We start from the raw sequence: 19830 nt of genomic DNA on the forward strand, positions 1-19830 counted from the left end.
GAGGCAGAGAGCTGACGTCAATATTGCTTTATGATTCAATCCAACGCTAACCGAGCTCGCCCAGCTGAGTGCAGCCCGTTCTAAAAATAATGTCATAACAATTTCACATACGTCTTAACAGGGCGCCATCGCTGCGCAAATATACACCACGGAAACAGCACATCACATAGCTGTATCATTGTTTTCCTCATGATTTATTTAAAAAAAAAAAACGGTCAACTGCGAGCCGGACTCGCACACGAAGGGTTCTGCACCATCGTACAAGATAATATAACACTATGTAGGTACTTTTGAAGTTTCTACGACAGCTTGCTGTTCGAAAACAAATAAATACCTCGAGAGCACCTGGAGGAGGTCCGTTGAAGCAGACCTTAAAAGATTAGGGCTCTCGTGGAACCATACTTATCAAGGTAGTAGCCAATGACAGGGAGACATGGAAAACAACGGCCGCAGACCTAAAATCCACGAGGAAATAAATCCATCATCATCATCATGATCTTCTAATTTGCATGACAGCCAAAAGGACTGGATGTTATATTATCTATTCGAAACCGTGTATTATTTTGTTCGGATGGCAGGTCTCCGATCTGCTTTGAACTTAATAACTATGTACTAGTGATAAATGATAATTTACAGTTACCCCGACGCATTGATCAGGAATTATGTAGCACCACTGACCTTTAGTGATATACTCTGGACTTGCCAACACAAGATTTTTGACCTGTTTTTGGAGAAACTTGATTTTGGTCATTTCGGAGCTGATAGCAGCATAGATTTAACACAAAGTGTCAATTTTAATTCCCAGTAGGTGCCCACGCTCGGTGGGGCGCTTCGAATCGGCACAAAGAATGGCACACATCTTATAAGATGTTTATTCAGTATTTAGCATTCATAGTATCCATAGGTAGATATAGGGTTCTACACCTAGGTTCTTGGTAGTAGGTATAGGGGAATCGTATCAGTATAATATTATCACCTTGAATACCTACCTAATAATATAAAATTTTCAGTCTACAGGACTTACAATATTACATTGAAGGCCCTCAAGTGATGGAGACAACAAAATAGGAGGACTTATTCAAGTATAAAATTTGGCCCTCATGAAGAGATAACGAGGGTGAATCCAGCTCAACTCGAATAAAGTCAGTAGGGCGCGGCCTTTAATCCTTCAAAGTTACGAAAGTCTGGTTTAAGGTTAAATAATGTTTTACTGTTTCCTCATAATTCTAATTCTTATAATATTAATAATATGGTTGAAAATGAAAATGTTTGGATGTTGTTATTCCTTCATGCCACAACGACTGAAGCGAAATTTTGAATGGATATAGCTTGTAACATGACTTAGCACATTTTAAGTTGTTGTTGCTTAGTAAAGGTGAGTTTCCGCGGGATTCAAAAACCTATATATCTACGCGGATGAAGCCGCGGCCATCATTTAGTTACCTATTATGAAAATTAAGTACTACATAAAGTATGACGTTAAATATCATCACTAGATAAGTACCTATACATGTTTGAAAGCCGTTTTATGGCAAGCGATTTCAAGTCCTACTGAAAAGATTTTATTTAAGTTTTTTTTTTATAATAATATGTCACTCCGTAAGGCCACATTATACAAACACTTACTTGCGTAAGGCCTTCGTGTACAGCCGTAACAGAGCCCTAGCCTCATCCGACAGAGGTTGGGATAGGGCTCCGTTACAGCCGCCTATCTGGCGAAGCCTGGGAAATCGAGTGAATATCTCCTATCTCTCCGCCTCGCTACATACACATTCCATTAATATTTTATTTATGTTGTCACATATAGATATTGTGTCTCTCGCAACGGGCTGCTGAGTCCTATAGCCACACAGTGTTATGCCTATGACTGCCCATGCAAAGCTGTGGCAAGCCTGCTAATAATGAATAACACAATCGCGCATCCTTTCTACGCCCCGCAGCGTTGACACGGCTCGTAGCTGTTAACAGCGGCTACGTTCATTACGGCGACTACGGTTTGTTACATTTATTTATGTTTTACTAGCTGGCTCCCCCGACTTCGCCCGGATGGTTTTATCTATGGTCCATCCATCCATCCATCAGCCTGTAAGCGTCCACTGCTGGACATAGGCCTTTCCAAGAGCGCGCCACCAAACACGGTCCTCCGCCTTCCTCATCCACCCGCTCCCCGCCACCTTCTTCAGGTCATCGGTCCAGCGGGCTGGAGGTCGTCCTACACTGCGCTTACCGGTACGCGGTCTCCACTCCAGAACACGTCTGCCCCAACGGCCGTCGGTTCTGCGACAGACATGGCCTGCCCATTGCCACTTCAGCTTGCTAATCCTTTGAGCTATGTCGGTCGCTTTTGTTCTCCTGCGAATTTCCTCGTTCCGGATTTTATCCCTGAGAGTAATACCCAACATAGCTCGCTCCATAGCGCGCTGAGCGACTTTTAGTTTGTGGACGAGGCCAACTGTCAGTGTCCACGTTTCAGCTCCATACGTCATCACAGCTAGGACACACTCATTAAAGACCTTAGTCTTAAGGCTTTGCGGTATCGACGACCTTAGTCTTAAGGCTTTGCGGTTATCTATGGTATGGATTAAATATTGTGAACTTATAGCACCGACTGACTGACGGACAACTCTGCGCAGCGAGTCAGTGAGTCTAGAAGCATGAGGTTCCTTGTCTATAGTAAAGCGAAGGTTAGTCTCTGGTGGGGAGTAAGAAATAATATTTGAAAATTCCTTCCGTTAGGTTAGTTCCGTTTTATGTTTTAATGTAAGCTCGGTTTAAACTATCGTCAGTGATTTCCATTATGAATGTGGAAGGAGTCACCCTCAGTACCTAATGAGGAACACGACGCTGAGAGAGAGACCCGAAATAATTTAGTAAATTTTGTTATTTATCGTTCGTCTCGTCAAGAGCTAGACAAAGCGTTGAGCTTTTGAAGTAAATATTTAGTTTTGGTTAACAGAAACGGAATATTGAAATAACAGTAATATTGCTCAGGTATAACCAACATTTACATCAATGAGAGGAGTTTTCTTGGGATAATAATACGTTGAATGAATTCAAAGACCGTTTCGCATATATACATACACATGAGACCTACTAAAAAAGTATTTATTTAGAACAGGATATGAAAAACTATTATTATTTCAGTAGGCTACAGCAACACCTATAAACACTGAAGTTTTAAGATTCAAGATAAGGAGCCTATAATAAACAACAATAATAAAAGTACCTAAACAAGAAGAATACAGACCGAATTTTAATTATTACTCTGTGGAGACGGTACCTGACTCGAATGGAAATCCGGATGAGATAATATACTACTTATTTAAGTACTAAGGGTACCTACAGCAAGTTATATTTATAAACTAGCTTATGCCTACGACTTTGTCCGCGTGGACTACATAAACATCGAATCTCTATTCTACCCCCTTTGGGGTTGAATTATCAAAAATTCCTTTCTTAGCGGATGATCATAATAGCTCTCTCTATCTGCATGCCTCAGCCCGATCCGTTCAGTAGTTTGAACTGTGCGTTGATAAATTAATTAAACAGTCACCTTTTCCTCTTATATATTTAGACTAGCTGATGACCGTGACTTTATCTGCGTGGACTTAGATTTTGAAAAATTCTGTTAGAATTCTTTGATTTTCTGGTATAAAAAGCTGCTCCGTTGCAACGTGATTGAATGACAAATCAACAAAGCAGGAAAGAAACACGTTATCTCCGTGAAATAAATGCGAAGTCATTTATTTCACGGAGATAACTTATGCCCTAACACAGGCTAATTTTTATCTCGGAAAATCAAAAAATTACCATAGGATTTATATAGATAAAAAAACCGGCCAAGTGCGAGTCGACTATTTTCCCAACATTTTGCACGATAAATCAAAAACTATTATACATACAAATTTCATGATTCTAGGTCAACGGGAAGTACCCTATAGGTTTCTTGACAAACAGACAGACAGACAACAAAGTGATCCTATAAGGGTTCCGTCTTTCCTTTTGAGGTACGGAACCCTAAAAACCCTATGTCCACGCGGAAAGTCATGGGCATAGGCATGGCATAGTAAGATATTATACTCCTAAGAGTGGCGGCCTTATCGCTGAAACAATCTCTACCAGACAGCCGCGTCACTCTGACCCCGTTGCATAGGATATAATGATCAGTGCGAAGGGGTCAAGGTAATCTACTAACTCAACAAAATGTATGGAAATATATTATGTCATATAACATACCTACGTTAGAAAAATACATATAACAATGATACTTTCAGGTTATGGTCAATTTAACACAAAGTTTTCCTCAATACTCCAATCACATAGTAAATAGCAACGACCTTTAGGGTCGGGTTTCTATTGACGTTTTTCAAAGGTTCTATAGTCCTTAATCTAAGGGTACATATCTCTAGGTGCATTGAGTTCAATAGAATAAGAGCAAATAGATTAGACAATCAAAATATTTAAATATCTTAAAAAATCGTGTAAAATGTAAATGAATTGTTTGCTTATTTGTATTTTTAGGGTCCCGTACCTCAAAAGGAATAAAGGAACCCTTATAGGATCGCTTCGTTGTCTGTCTGTCTGTCGTGTCTGTCAATTCAAGGGAATCAATAACTTCTTCAAATTTCAATAAAAACCTAGAATTGTGAAATCCGGCAAGTAGCAACAACGTCTTATAGCACAAGTAAACCTTTGCGCATTTTACTTTCTATTTGTTAATTTTTCTTTTCAAAAATCGTGCAGCATGCACGGACTGAAATATTCAGTGATAAATAGTGGTTATTATGTGATATTTCCACGGGTTAAACCAATAGGTATTAATAATTCAGCTTAACATACCTAGTCCCAGTATTTATTAGTCTGAGTCTACTTACTATTCTATCCCATGAGGATCTTATATCCATACATACCTACGCATAAGGTACTGGTCCAAAGTTCCGTAAGGTAAAGTTCCGAGTAAGAAAATTAGTCCAACAATGTAGAAAAAAGTCAAACGAAGCGTATAAAACTAAAACTGCTACATCTCCCTTAATATATTCGGAGTCGTTAATAGCAAATGAAAAATCAACTACCAGTCAAAGAGGAAACGCAAAGGCAGTCTGTATTTGAAACTTTTGTGTAGTTTTTAACGTTTTCATAGGAAAGTATGAAAAATGTTTTCTCTGTATCCATTTAATAAATATTTTCTCTATATCTACGTACGGCATTTACAATACAATAAAATGAGTTTGGAAAAGGAAAAACTGAACCCTGTCTGTCTGTCTGCCCGTCCGTTAGTCCGTCCGTCTGTACGTCTCTCTGTATGTTTGTCTGTCTGTTTGTCTGTTTGTCTGTCTGTCTGTCTGTCTGTCGGTCTGTCTGCCCGTCTGTCTGTCTATCTGTCTGTTTGTCCGTCTGTCGTGTCTGTCAAGAAAACCTATAGGGTAAGTACTTCCTGTTGACTTAGAATCATGAAATTTGGCAGGTAGGTACAGGTAGGTCGTATAGCACAAGTAAAGGAATAAATCTGAAAACCGTGAATTAGTGGTTATATCATTTTAAAAAAAAATTGTTTCAATTTTCAAAGTACTTTCGTACTAAGTGGGGTATCATATTAATGAAAGGGCTTTACTAGTATATTCTGAAACTGGTTTTTATTTATTTTTATGCTATTATGCATATATTTATCGAGCATAATGTCGGAAATAATACCCGAGTACGGAACCCTCTTAACTACTTTTAGTTTTATTGTTAAGCATCTAATTTAAATCCATCGTTTTAAGTATTAAAAATGAAAAAGTTAAAAAATTAATTTTGTAAGAGTGATATTTACCGTGCCAATTTAAATTTTTAAGGCATAATATTATGGTAATTGGTTTCGGCTGCAGTTACTTTACTACATGTAATTTTAATTTTTGATTAACTTACCATTTGTTTTTTAATTTCAATTTTGTGAATGCTAATAAGCATAATAGGTAGGTATAGCAGGAACCTAGATATATCTTTATTGAACAGAATTAATATGGATTAATTAATTAATTAATAATATATTAGTGGCGCTCTATAGGGAAGGCCTATGTCCAGCAGTGGACGTCCACAGGCTGATGATGATGATGATGATGATGATGAACAGAATTAATAAATCTCTTGACACTCTTCTCCCTATCGAGCCATGGTGAATGTCATTAGGCTTCACGGTCTGGTAAACTCACGCCGATATTTCCGATACACAATTTTCATCTTTAGATTAGAAATTAAAACAACCTGTACTGGAATGTTGGGGAGAGTCCTAGCTTTATTTCTTTTCTATCATAATTACTATGTTCTTCTAGGATACTAATAAAAAACAGTCAAGTGCGAGTCGCACTCGCCCACGAAGGGTTCTGTACAATCGTAAAAGAAACAACACTTTTTAATTTTCACGGTGCCATTTTTAAATTTTTTCATTGATTGTTATAGTGACAATAGAATTACAGATTCTGTGAAAATTTCGACTCTCTACCTATTACGGTTTACGAGATTCAGCCCGCTGACAGACAGACAGACGGATGGACGGAAAGCGGAGGGTTTAGTAATACGGTCCCGTTGGACATTTTGCGTACGGAACCCTAAAAAAGGTTATTTAAAATATTTCCGTAATATGTAATATTAGAGAGATGAAAAATAAAGGAAAACGCCACGAGCGTCTTAATTTAGTAAAGAATATTATGGTTGTATCAAAAGATTCAAGGAAGTGAACCATTTTGTGTTGCGCAGGTAAAGTCGCAAGCATCAGAATTTTCTTTATAACAATATTTAGATTTGAGGTCAGTAAATATTTATGACCTCATTAACCCAACGTAATTTAAATTCCCTTGTCTACTCTCAAATTGTTTTCATTCCACGAATTTCAGCCTTTCCTGTCCTCAACTATTTAAAATGTATAACCGGGTAATAAATACAGGTAGCAGGCGCAATAAATTAAATATGAGTAATGAGGGGTTGGCTATAGATAAGCCGAAAGATTAATTGGAGTAAAATTTCCGGTACGATTAGCGTTCCGGTACGATGCCGTGTGGGAACCGTATGGGTTTAATGAAACTGCCATACGTCCCTTCCAAATTAGCCCGCTTCCATCGTAGACTGCATCATCACTTACCATCAACTATGAGCAAGGGCTAACTTGATCAGAATAATAAAAAAATAAACTTGTGCCATGCAACTAATTTCATCGTGTAAATGCGACGTTAGGGTTCAGAAGTGTCCCTCGTGGGATCGTAACCCGGACTAATGAGTCAGCAAACATTGGCCGCTACAAACGAGTACGACTTGTTTGCTTTCTTACGTACTACTTACGGTATTGGCTTGCGTAACCTTATTTCTGTCTTATCAGAGATTAATATATACTTTAAAGACATCCACCGATGATAACAACGTAGGCAAGGAACCAAAAGCTTAATATAAAGGAAAAAGCTAATTGACGAACTGACTGACTGATCTATCAAAGCACAGCTCAAACTACTGGATGGATCGGGCTAAAATTTGGCCTTAGCTATTATGACGTAGACATACGCTAAGAAAGGATTTTAGAAAATTCAACCTGTAAAGAGGTTATAACAGGGGTTTAAAATTTCGCGGGCATAAGCTAATTTGCTATAATTCGCTGAAACAGACAAATCTGTATGGTGCAACATGCAGCTTGCGATTTGCACCGCCGGTCCTCCCACTGCTAAACATGAAGGAAAAGCTAGCTACCAAGCAAGCAATACGCACGCACCATCACACAAATCCCAAAACCACTCAACGCACAACACCAATCTAATACACCTAAGCATTTTACAGTGAAAAATGGGAGTAAGTTAATATGATCAGAGATTACCTTTGTTTGGTTAGCAATTTGTGATTATATCACGAAATACGATATTTCCCTTCCTAGAGCTAAACACAAACTCTACCTGAACTCTGGAGTTTGACTTGTTGTTCAGTTGTTTTAAGTGGTTAAGTAGTCCAAAGTCAATAGTTCTCTAAACAATACCAACATTAAACACTAACTTACTTACTTTTAAAACAAACCTAGGCACCTATTTAGCAATAAAATAACCTGTAGTAGATATTAGTATTTGTTTATTTACTTAATTAGTATAATATCAGCTGTAATCTGCATTTGTAGGCATTCTTCAAATTGATATGCTTACAGTAGACATTGTAAGTACCTATTCAAATACTTACTAGCTATCGCCCGTGACTTCATCGACTCAAAATTCCGCTAATTTCCAAGTACGCTCGATTATTTCTAAGCTCTTTGATTTTATTTTACGAAAATTTACATCGGCGAGGCGCAAAGGCAAAATAATAGCTACCTATTACTCCAAAATGCTGTGAGCGACGGACCGCTCCGTGTCTATCATCCATGGGACGCGTGAACAACACTCTCCTACCCGCCAGGTCAATAGCCATGGCTAACAATCGATATTTCTATACTTTAATATTATAAATGCGAAAGTGTGTCTGTCAGTCTCTCCGTCTGCTAGCTTTTCACGGCCCAACAGTTTAATCGACTCAGACGGTTACAACTTTAGTTTACATCCTGGGGAAGGACATAGGTTACTTTTCCCTTCCGTATTCCGGATTTTTATGCCGGAACTCTTTGAAGGGACGGGGTACCAACCCCGCCCCATCTTCCCCTATCACAATAAGAGTAACGTTAGAATTCCATTAAAATGTAACGCACCGAAACAAGAGTTTCGTTCGCATTCTATCGCATGAAAAATCCTGTAACAAGTACAACAACCTATTGATAAAAATGTTTCTGCCACAATACTCACTCGCATAGCGAGGAAATGAAACTTTATAGAGCTTAAAAGCGAACATCGTTTACAAGTGTTATAGCGTTGTTAGAGAGTTTATGTGTTTTCTTTGAATTTCCAACTACTCGTACAAGCAGAACAATGTACAACAGAATATATTATTGTTTAATTTATTGGTTTTCCAAGAACATTTTTATTGTTTTCGTCCATTATATAAATATTTATACCTAACTATGTTACTTAGTTACTAAAATAATAAAATCTATTTAGTCCTCTGTGTTAAATGACTCTAATTTTCTCACCAGAGGACTACCAATCATTATCATTTCAGCCTATAAACCGGAGATCTCTTAACCCTCGTCTCACTCACTCTAGATCTAACTCACTTTAGATCTTTTCGGCTCCAATGTCCATCGCTCCTATGACAAGTTGGCCTGCCCACTGACTGTCAACGTTCTACACCAAGTACCAACATTTTAGGTTTGTAACTCATTTCGTCTACGAGCTAGGACAGACAGACTTATAGCACAGTGACGTTAATAGAGCTCCGCTTTTATACTTTGGGTACACTTAAAACGCTAAAAAGGTTGTAAAGGTCCATTTTACTTAAACGCTGAAGTATATCGATGTTAGAGAGATGTAAACTCTCAACCACACAGTAAGTAGGTACCTCGAGAATCGTAAATTCATCACAATGCGTCGGTCTCAAATAGGTTTAACGTGACGACCGCTGTCATTCGCAGTCTCCCTTGACGTCTCTAAAACTAAATACATAGCAACTTAATTTATTTTCGGAAATGTAAGGGATTTATTTCTTCTCCACCACATATCTCCAAGGGACGATTTTTCAATCGCCAAATAGGGTTTAACTGGGAAGTGAGTTTCGTTTTTAGTGTTCCGTACCCGAAGGGTGCCAATGGGACGCTTTTACTAAGGCGTCCGTTGTCCGTCAGTCTTCCATTATGTCTGTCTGTCCGTCTGTCTGTCAGTGGGCTGTATCTCATGCACCGTAATAGGTAGAGAGTTGAAATTTTCACAGAGTGTGTAGTGTTATATCTCGTACGATGGCACGTGTACGTGTCGTACGACCCTCCATGTACGAGTCCGACTCCCACTTGACCTGTTTTTACAGTTCTTGTGTGTATTGAAAAATGTCAAATTAGTTCAACGTGTTCGTTTAGCGATTTTAAAAGTAGGTAATTACAAACCGCAATTTGCGGTTGTCTGTGTATTCGCATAAATAACTTCGAAACTTTTCGATGGATTTCAACACGACTGTCACCATCATTTAAAACATTTTACCAGAATGGTTTACATCGACATACATTCACATTCAGTCTGTAGAGTGTTAAGTAAGCTCATCCGTATGAATATATTATATACAATTTTTAGGGTTCCGTAACCAAAGGGTAAAAACAGAGTCCTATTATAATGTCACCCTGCTGTCTGTCTGTCCGTCTGTCCACGTGTCACAGGACTCATCATTTTTGTTCTTACCCTAGCATGTGGTATATCATTGTTTCGAGTTCATGGAGTAGAGGAGTGAATACATTTTTTTTTATCTTAATTAAATAAGGAAATGGGGGGGGGGGAGGATTTTCTTAGGTAGTAGGTAAGACAAAAATATTCTATACATAGGTCTGTCTACAGACTAGGGCCTACTGCATTTTTGCAGCATAAATTCAGTCAATCACAACCATTGTATTTGTAATAATGATTGATGCAGCTTTTCCGTAGTCGAATAACACGATGCTACAACTAGCAGGAAGCTATTTCTGTGCCAAAATCGCTAATATCGACAGACAAACATCGCATTTATAATATTGGTACATTATGCCTACTTATTTCTTTTACTTTTGTGTCAGTACCTTACTTCTGAAACTGTCATCCAAATGAAAGTATCATGGTTCTAAAATACTTTTGGCAGAAGGATAAAAGCAGGGCCATAGTCAATTTACTGAATCACAATAAACAATTTTGGTGAACTTCTACATCAATCAGGTTGACCCCATATTTTGCTACATAGCCGCTCTGGTAGTTATCCACTGGTAATATTTTAAAGCTCTCTCAAGCACCTCTAATGCTCAATTTACTTCTGATGATTTTAGAACACGCATCGCTGCAAATTGGCATCGGAAAATTAGTCGCAACTCGCAACGGCTTTCACAGGAAACTAATTAAAATTTATCACTCCGCTAAAGCTGAAACAAAACTACTCACAAATTACAATGCATGCATGCATACCATGGCTACTGTATTGAAAAACAGGTTTTAATAAACCATCGCCTGTTTGAAATTGGTAAGGTGTTTTAAATGCGTTTTTAAAATACGTGTAGACCTAGTTTTCCAAGCTATTACGTAGGTATAAAATTACAGATTAAGAGCCCGTGAGGGCCAGACCTTCGTTATTTTATAAAAGATGAAAGTGTCTACGTATTACCCTTGAACTTTAATATGCTTTGGATGTGGCAGGGGGTTGCCATGATACTGGCAGGCAATGGATGAAGTGATTTCTAATACTATTCCGAAGAAAATATAAAAAAGTAGACTTTATACTTTGACAAATGATTTTATACGTCTTTGTTACCTGTTATCTGCCAAAGCCACCATGATCTAAACTTCATAATCACTGATCGATCCTCTCAGTCTTGGGGACAATAAACTTTCAGGTTTTATAAAATAACGAAGGTCTGGCCCTCACAGCCTCTTTCTCTATTATTTTAGATACCTATATTATGTAGATGTTTAAAAACTCTTAATATTATTATTAAATTAGATTTTTATGGTTACCCATATTGAAACGATATAATTATATTGTAAATAAATACTCGTACCTATGTCTTTCTTATTATCTAGGTACCTACATCTAACTATAGGAATTTGCTTACCACTTTGGTTTTCGTGATATAATACCACATGATATTATGAAATACCATTTGAACGTTTTAAACCAGTTCAACGTTATAATAAAATGCCTTTCCCTGAACTAAAATTTATTTCTGAGAAAACATTAAATGTTGCAGTATTCATGAAAATGGTGTAGCTCAATGAAAATATTTTAAAGGAATGATAATAGATTTTTGTCATTCCAATTTACTTCTGGAATACGTGTAATGTTCTACATTTGTAAAAGCAATATACTTAGTACAAAAACAATTTGGACTTTTACGAAAATGGATTCTGCCGTCGGCATTGCACGGTTGAAATTTTCCCCTAGCTTAAGCTACTGCCACACCTGCGCGTATACATCGATGCTTGCGCGTCATAAACGCGGGATACGGGACGCGATGCGGGATCGTTCACGACGTTAATTTACAGTGCACATCTACGCGACTACAATTTGAGTCGCCATTCGCGAACCTCATTAATTTTACTCGAGCTCATATTATGAGCTCTTGACGCGGCGTCCCGCTCCGCAGAGTGCAAGTCGCGGTCGACTCGCGTTGCCTAGTCGCGTAGTTGTGCATGGCGCCATTAAAAAATATCATGGGAGGTGACCGCCGCAGGGTTGACGTTTCTGGTGGTGCAGGTGTGGATGATGTTTACACTGACATCCCACCATGCAAATTAAGTTATCTTGTGTTACAATGGTACGCAACCCTTCGTCTCCGAGTCCGATTCGCACTTGACCGGTTTTTAATTTCTCTTCTTTCCTATTTTATCATTGTACCGATGTTTTTTCCTCAAACTACACGTGGTAAACTTGTTTAATAGTCTTTAAAAATAGTTCGGACTACACTGATTGTATGCAATAAAAAGTGTTATTGAGCTAAATTAATGTTTGTCTGGCGCCTTACATAGAGATCTGGGAAAATAGGCCGACGCGACGGCTTTATTGTAAACATTGCTTTTGCCTGCGACTCGTCTCGCTTTTATCTCATACTAGCGTTTGCCCACGACTTTGTTAGTAAGGTAACTTTGCATTGCGTTTTGACGACATTTGCTTAAAAGTTGTATTAAAATAATAAAGAAAATCAACTTATCACTGCGACTGGAGAATGTCTGTATGCGGAGTGGAGTGTTCAATCGCGGCAATCCAAAAACAACTAAATTATCGATCGTTAATGCTAATAGCATAGTGGCGTTGATTCTGATGTTTTTTTTTCTAAACTAAATTTAGAGTAACTGCATCTTTTTCTTTTTAATATAGCTAAAAAAGGACGAAAAATGAATTTTAAATTCAAAGACTATAAGTTTTAGCGCTCTGTATAAATTAAACAATAGCCTCACGACTGACTCCTAAAGTTTCCTTTAAATGTGGTTTGACAGTTCTAAATAAAATAGGTTCGCCTGTCCTTTTCTTATTGCATTGATAAACAAGTGTAAATTAAAAATTTTCAACACCCCCGACAAATCATTTCCAAATAAATAATTATGTATATCTAGGCAACGTCCATCTTGACAGCTTGACATTTGTCAATTGACACTTGAATATTATGAACCTAAGGGTTATCTAACCTTCTTTTCTACAAGAAAACTAGAAAATAGCTGATAACTTTTAAACGGCCGAACCAATTTTTTTGGATTATAGCTAAGAACACTCTCGATCAAGCCACCTTTCAAACAAAAAAAAGTAAATTAAAATCGGTTCATTCGTTTAGGCGCTACGATGATACAGACAGATACACAGATACACAGATACACAGATACACAGACACACAGATACACACGTCAAACTTATAACACCCCTCTTTTTGGGTCGGGGGTTAAAAAAGGTTGCGAATACTTTAAAATTTAGTTACGCTCAGAATTAGTACCAGTGTCTGCTAAGGCCATTATTCTGTGGCTAGTTTCCATCTTTGAGAACGACTGAACTTATCTATCTATCTAGGCTATCTTACGTTTTAACTTGGTACATCGATATACAAATGAAAACTTAGAACTAGAATTATAAAAAAAGGGAAATTTTGACGACTCTGTTTATTTAAGACAGTCCTTTGATACGAACGGATACCTTTTGAAAAGAGTCTTTGAAACAGGCGAAAATGTTGAATTCAGTAGCGATTTGTTGTCTTTACATTTTGTACGGTGCTCAGGGCTTTAGGTAGAGAGTGCTTCCCGCAAAGCCTTTTGGGAATAAATTCGTGTCTATAATTGAACTTGACAAGAACATACTAAGTCTAATGGAATAATACTCTCAAGGGTGCATGGTTGATTTAAACCGATTTAAATTTTATATGAAAACGGTATCTTGACCAATTTTCCTTCCAAAGCAAGGAAAGACTGTTTTCAATATAATTTAAACAATCAAAACTACTTAGTAAAACCCTTTTCGCTTGCACATTGCTGGAGCGAGCTTTCGTGTAGACTGCCGATTCTCTTGTAATGAATATTTTGTGTACTTAACAAAAATTATGTTAAGGAATAATTATTATTATTATCACAATAAAATTTGATTCTCCCAATTCAATTAATACTGTGATAAATTTTATTATTACGATAAAAATCTAGTTTTATAAAATATAATCGGTACAGTGAAAAAAAAAACAACACGCAAAGAATGTTTTTGAAAACCTTTCGCGGTACGTTATGTCGTGACTACATGCACTCTCAACGAGTAAATGATATGGATTTTTCCAGTCCCCTACCTTGTTTCTAAAATGGAAAAGGGGCTTTTTAGTTATTAAACAACGCTACACAAAGTTATTGAGAATTCAGAACTTTTATTTGGTATATTTTTACAAGAGTTTAAAAACGTAGGCAGGTACCTATTCACGCAGACGTAATCTAGTCAAACTCAAACGGGCTTATTCCGTTTATTCACACTAAAATAGCCGCCCTAGGATATTTACTCAAAAACGTGTGTCCGACTATCCACCACAGATGACGAATTTGTATAGGTATTGTTTTTTAATTTGGGCAATTTGTTTTAGGGCATTTTAGGGTAGAATAGACAGAATAAACCGTCAAACATAAAATAAGGCATTATGAGCTAATCATAATATGGCCAACGAGATAACTTGCAAAAGAGCGTAGTTTATACGCAAACAGGTCAAGCTCCATTTCAAATTAAAATATCTGCTAATATTTAAATATACAAGCAGAAAGCTGCCAGAGACGACGTAAATATTATACGGAGGGCATAAATAATTCAGCGAGTTTCCAATTTATCCTGACGTAAGCGCCCTACCTCTGGAGAGCTATCCTATAAAATAGTATCCGTCAAACTTTAGTGACAAATGTAATCCACATGAATCCACCCAAACGAGTTGTCCATTTAAAAAAATCTAAATATATAAAAGGAAAAGGTGACTGACTGACAGCTATTATTACATAGATATCCGCTAAAAAAGGATTCTTGAAAATTCAACCCCTAAGGGGGTAAAATAGGGGTTTGAAATTTGTGAAGTCCACGCAGACGAAGTTGCGGGTATAAGCTCATAGATTATAGAATATAAAATTGCGCACCATAACAAATGTAAGTTACACAAAGTTAACCGGATAAGTCACTAAGCGGCTTTTGAAAAAAATTATTGCATATGAGTATAATTCTCATAAAAAAGACTGTTTTATACTATAAATGGTAGCTTACCAGTATAATAATATTAATATATACCAGTATAACAATATATAAATATACCAGCATAATGCAATATGAGCATTGAACTACTTCAGTTAGAATAAACAGTGCTTTTGCGCCTCTATGATCTGCACTGCACTAAAAGGTATAGTGCGCAAAAAACAAGTAACCTGAAGTTGTATCATGGCGATTTGCGCAGGTCATAGGCCAATTAATACACTAGCCCGGCTAAGATCTATTTTGAAAAATGCGCAATTAGACGCCTCGTGTTCAGATTAGACTACTTGTGTTGCGCGAAATATAGCTACCAATAAATGCAATGTGTAGTCAATGCAGTTCCAGTCTGATATCTGTTGTTATATTATGACGCAACGAGAGCAAAACTTGCACACATCATAACACAGTGACTGAATGCGTATGCAATGATGTAGAAACGCGATTAGCATGTAGGCGGTCGCCTGAACAAACTGGTTTGAAAATGACGCTTTTTAACGAGCTTACGGAACCGTCAGGGCACGCTTCGACAGGTAAATGGCGATGTCACAATGTAATCGATTCAAAATATATGACTGTGAGAACTCGCAGGCAGCGTAGCTTCGAATTGAACAATAACACAATGTGTGGTCAATCACTAACCATATTTCAGTTTTACGTCTTGATTATGTGATATCATATCATCATTATTTACGCATATGACTTCCTGGTTTAGGTAACTTAATTTTTGGCCTGTTGTTGCATACCTAATTCACATAAACTCTTTTGGATAAACAATTTAAAGATTTATACTTAACTGTCAAACCTGGAGTAAACTTAATTTCTCAAAGTACGTTTTTGTTCTTCAAGAAAAGCAGCTTTGGCTTAAGAAAACAGATCCTTGTACCGAAAATAAGTATCGAGTGTCTTTGCTCGAGTGCAATTTTTTAAAATATGTTCGCCCGAAAAGCCCAAATACTATTTCATAGTTAAAACTCGAAAAATTATGAACTTCATACAAACTTTCATCCCTTATTTAACCTCCTTAGAGGTAGAATTTCTAAAACCCCTGAAACAAGTGTTTTTAATTGTTAAACAAAAACCCAAATATCAACGTTTATAGATATACCGAAAAATTTTCATACAAACTTTCACCGCCAATTCCATCCTCTTAGGGGAGGAACTTCCAAAAATCCTTTCTTAGTAGAATCTGATTTCTGAACCAGTGGTAGAGTCATGACCTAATATCATTGATTTTAGAAACCTAACCTAACTAACTAAACAATAAATTCACTTCATTTCATTTCATTAGTGAGCGCTGACGTTGTATAAAACCTACTGTCTTTTAAGTGCCTTCAGCAATAAACCGTTCAAGCTGGCAGGACAAGTGTTTTTATACCTATATTAAGATTAAATGATGAAACATTATGTTAATGTAATTTGCATTAAATAAAAAATGATCACGCTGCTTGGAAATGTCGTACGAGATTCAATCGCAGTAGCATATAGGGATTTATATTATCCCGACGCACGTAACGCGTTAGCTACACAAGGCTACAAAATGCAAGTTTGAGTCTACGTGAAAGCCTGATAAATAGCGAGGCTGTCTGCGCAGAGCGGATTGTATCCATTGTATCTTGACTCGGAAGAATTCTGAAATATAATATTATAGCAATGCCCGTTGAGTTATTTTCTCGTCTTTTAGCTAATTTTAAGATCTATTTCAAACTCAAACAATAAAAAAGCAATTCTGTATTAAAAATGGCAAATTGAAATTCAGTTTTAATTTTCTCTGATAAATATTTTTGTTGCTACCACAAATCCATTACTTTCCCGATTAATATGTTCAATACAAAGGAATTAGGATACCAGTATTTTATATTATTTTTTTAGATACCTATCTATAATCGGCGCTTTAAAGCGGAAAAATTGTAAATATAAAATCGGTAGTAGGCGAATAAGCGGCTTTAACTCAATCGGTTTTATGGTCATACCTAGTACCTACCTAGTTCAAAATCAATCAAAGTTGTCGAGACTTGCAAACGGATGCTACGGGCTACAGTTCATTTTCCACGTGTTCGTAGCACATTCGTAGCACCAATTTGTGCTTAATTTAATGTGCAGGATGTTCGGTAAAACGTCACGATCCCATTGAGACTTGAGAGGTTATAGGGGAATATACTTACCTACTACACCGGACTACCTGTATAAATTATGTTTTGTAGCATGTTGATGTAGATTGCCCTATGCAAGCTATTATAGCTAGGTAAGGCTAAACTTTGGTTTAGTTGTGACTGTGTGCTAATGTACATAAAGGGAAAACTGTCTGACTGACATATGAACACACATCATAAATAAACCTCTGTCTATAATGTGGACCCCAACTTAAAAGCAACTTAAAGGTTAGTGCATTTTTTACTTTATAAATATTTGACTTAAAATAAATTGCGCTTGTTTATCAAATGCCACACTATGAATAAATAGGATTTAAATTGTGAACAAGCTAGGCCTACAGATTAACTTTGGAAACCAAAGAAACTTTGGAAAACAAGATAGATAGATTCATAGTAAATAGTAAGGCTAATTTGCTTTCTAATTCTGATAAAAAACCTATTCGTTTGTATTATAGACCCTGAAACGCACATTTCAGAATGTCACATAAAATCGTTAGTTCCGTGAACGTGATTGGAATACACGCGGAAACAAAACATGTTAATTAAATGAATCTCACGCTAATTTGTGCTGGCCTTTGGAAATGGAAATTAATATGTAAATATATGTGATTCTGCCTCGTTCTGTCCTTGTGCATTGTTACTCCTACAAAATCCTTAACTACAAGTATGGTAACAATTTTTTGGGTTAAATGTAATGGAACATATTATATTATGTTGGTAAAGCTACTGAAATAAAGATACACATGTGAAGTTTTAAAATGCCTTTTTTATTATATACCAGAATATTGGGGTTGCAATATTTCAGTAAGTGTAAAATATGTGTAAAATATTTTGAAAGACTTATTTACACGGGTAAATATATATTTATTTAGTATTTTTTGTTGCTGAAATAAAAAATGCGTAGAAACTCTCTCCCTACCTTGCAATTCTAGCGTGCCGTGCAGCAAACTAAAACATGTAGGACCTATACTTAATTTAGAAAATTCCAAGACTTTTTATTAATGAGACAATTTTAACAATTTTAAGAACAATTTGAACAGCTTTTTGCTTAAACTAAAGTGGTAATAAAAAAGTGTTTAGCTAGTTATTTGATCTGTGAGGCACGCTTTACCTCCCTAAGATCGTAATTAAAACTTTGCTCACTGTTTGTTCTTCGTGATACCACCAGTTTGTGAGCTACCATGATGAGACTTCTTTTATAACAGATTTTATTTATTTAGCTAGAAAATGGACCCTATTAACTGTGAATCTTTACTAATTGTAAAGTTCCTAGAAAAATCCGAAGGGAAAACTTTTCAGACTGGGAAAAATCTAGGACATTAACTTGGACGTCTAAAGGGCAAAAATTTATTTGAAGTAGATCTTCGTAGCATTTCTGATCAAACGAACTTCGATACGAGTGTTATCGAATCTTCAAGAAACAAAACGATGAACGGAAAAAATCTGGTTTATTTAAAGAACTGACAAAGTAAATAAGGAAAAACAAAGCGTAAATATAGGAGTCAAACAAAGACGTGAAAATAGGAAATGGGTCGGGCATAAAAACTTTTTACCTATAGTAACAATTTATAAGTCGATAGATATTCCGTCTTTACATTTTATTTTATGTAAATTACTCTTGCAGCAAGGTAGAGGAATTGGAATCCGAAGATCATATTGTGCTTGGCACCCAAAATATCAATAGACAATAATAAATAGATCGATCCTTAGATATTGGAGCTAGTATGTCTGCAACATCAAAGTTGTTCCAATTCGATGGAAACAAAATTCGTGAAGTTTCGTAGAAATTAGTAGAAAAAATTGGAATAATAAGTACTAAAATTACTAGTATTTGAAAATAATTTTAGTTTAACTCAATAATATCATTAAATCTTAGATAATAACAATAACGTGGACGTGATTTAATTTGTTAAATCACCCCATTAATTCCGATAACCATCTCTAACGTCTTCATTGTTATTTTGATTCTATTTTTACACAAGTCTTTTCACCCAAGGGTATTTATTCCATTGAGTTCCAAAGTTGTTCCTGCCAAGTTCAATTATAAACACTTTGGGTAAGCTTCGCCCACACTTTGACGAATTGTGAAACACAATGCGAAAATTAGTTTGTTTCAGTCAATAAGAGTTGAGGCATTGTAATAGCACAGTGTAAGGATGATGGATAATAATGGTGTCTTTTAAGAAGACGCGTGGGTACGTTATCTCGAGGCAACAACTAGGCAGATGACCATCTTTTCATTGTACCTATATAGTTAGACCCATGTCAAGATCATACTATTACAATAAACCAACTCAAAATATTTTATATTTTTATTAAGAAAATTTTTAAACATATCTAATATTCTCCTTTACATTTCAATAAATTTAACTTATGCTAAAATCAGGTTGACAAATAG

General features: G+C 36.4%; 1 protein-coding gene across 9 annotated transcripts in view; it reads left to right on the plus strand.

The window, feature by feature from the left end:
- LOC123866080 (eye-specific diacylglycerol kinase) overlaps positions 1-19830 on the plus strand; it is a 167027-nt gene that overhangs the window by 27243 nt on the left and 119954 nt on the right. The gene's annotated exons all lie outside the window — the stretch shown is intronic.

Source organism: Maniola jurtina, chromosome 6 (assembly GCF_905333055.1).
Source record: "Maniola jurtina chromosome 6, ilManJurt1.1, whole genome shotgun sequence".
Lineage (NCBI taxonomy): Eukaryota > Metazoa > Arthropoda > Insecta > Lepidoptera > Nymphalidae > Maniola > Maniola jurtina.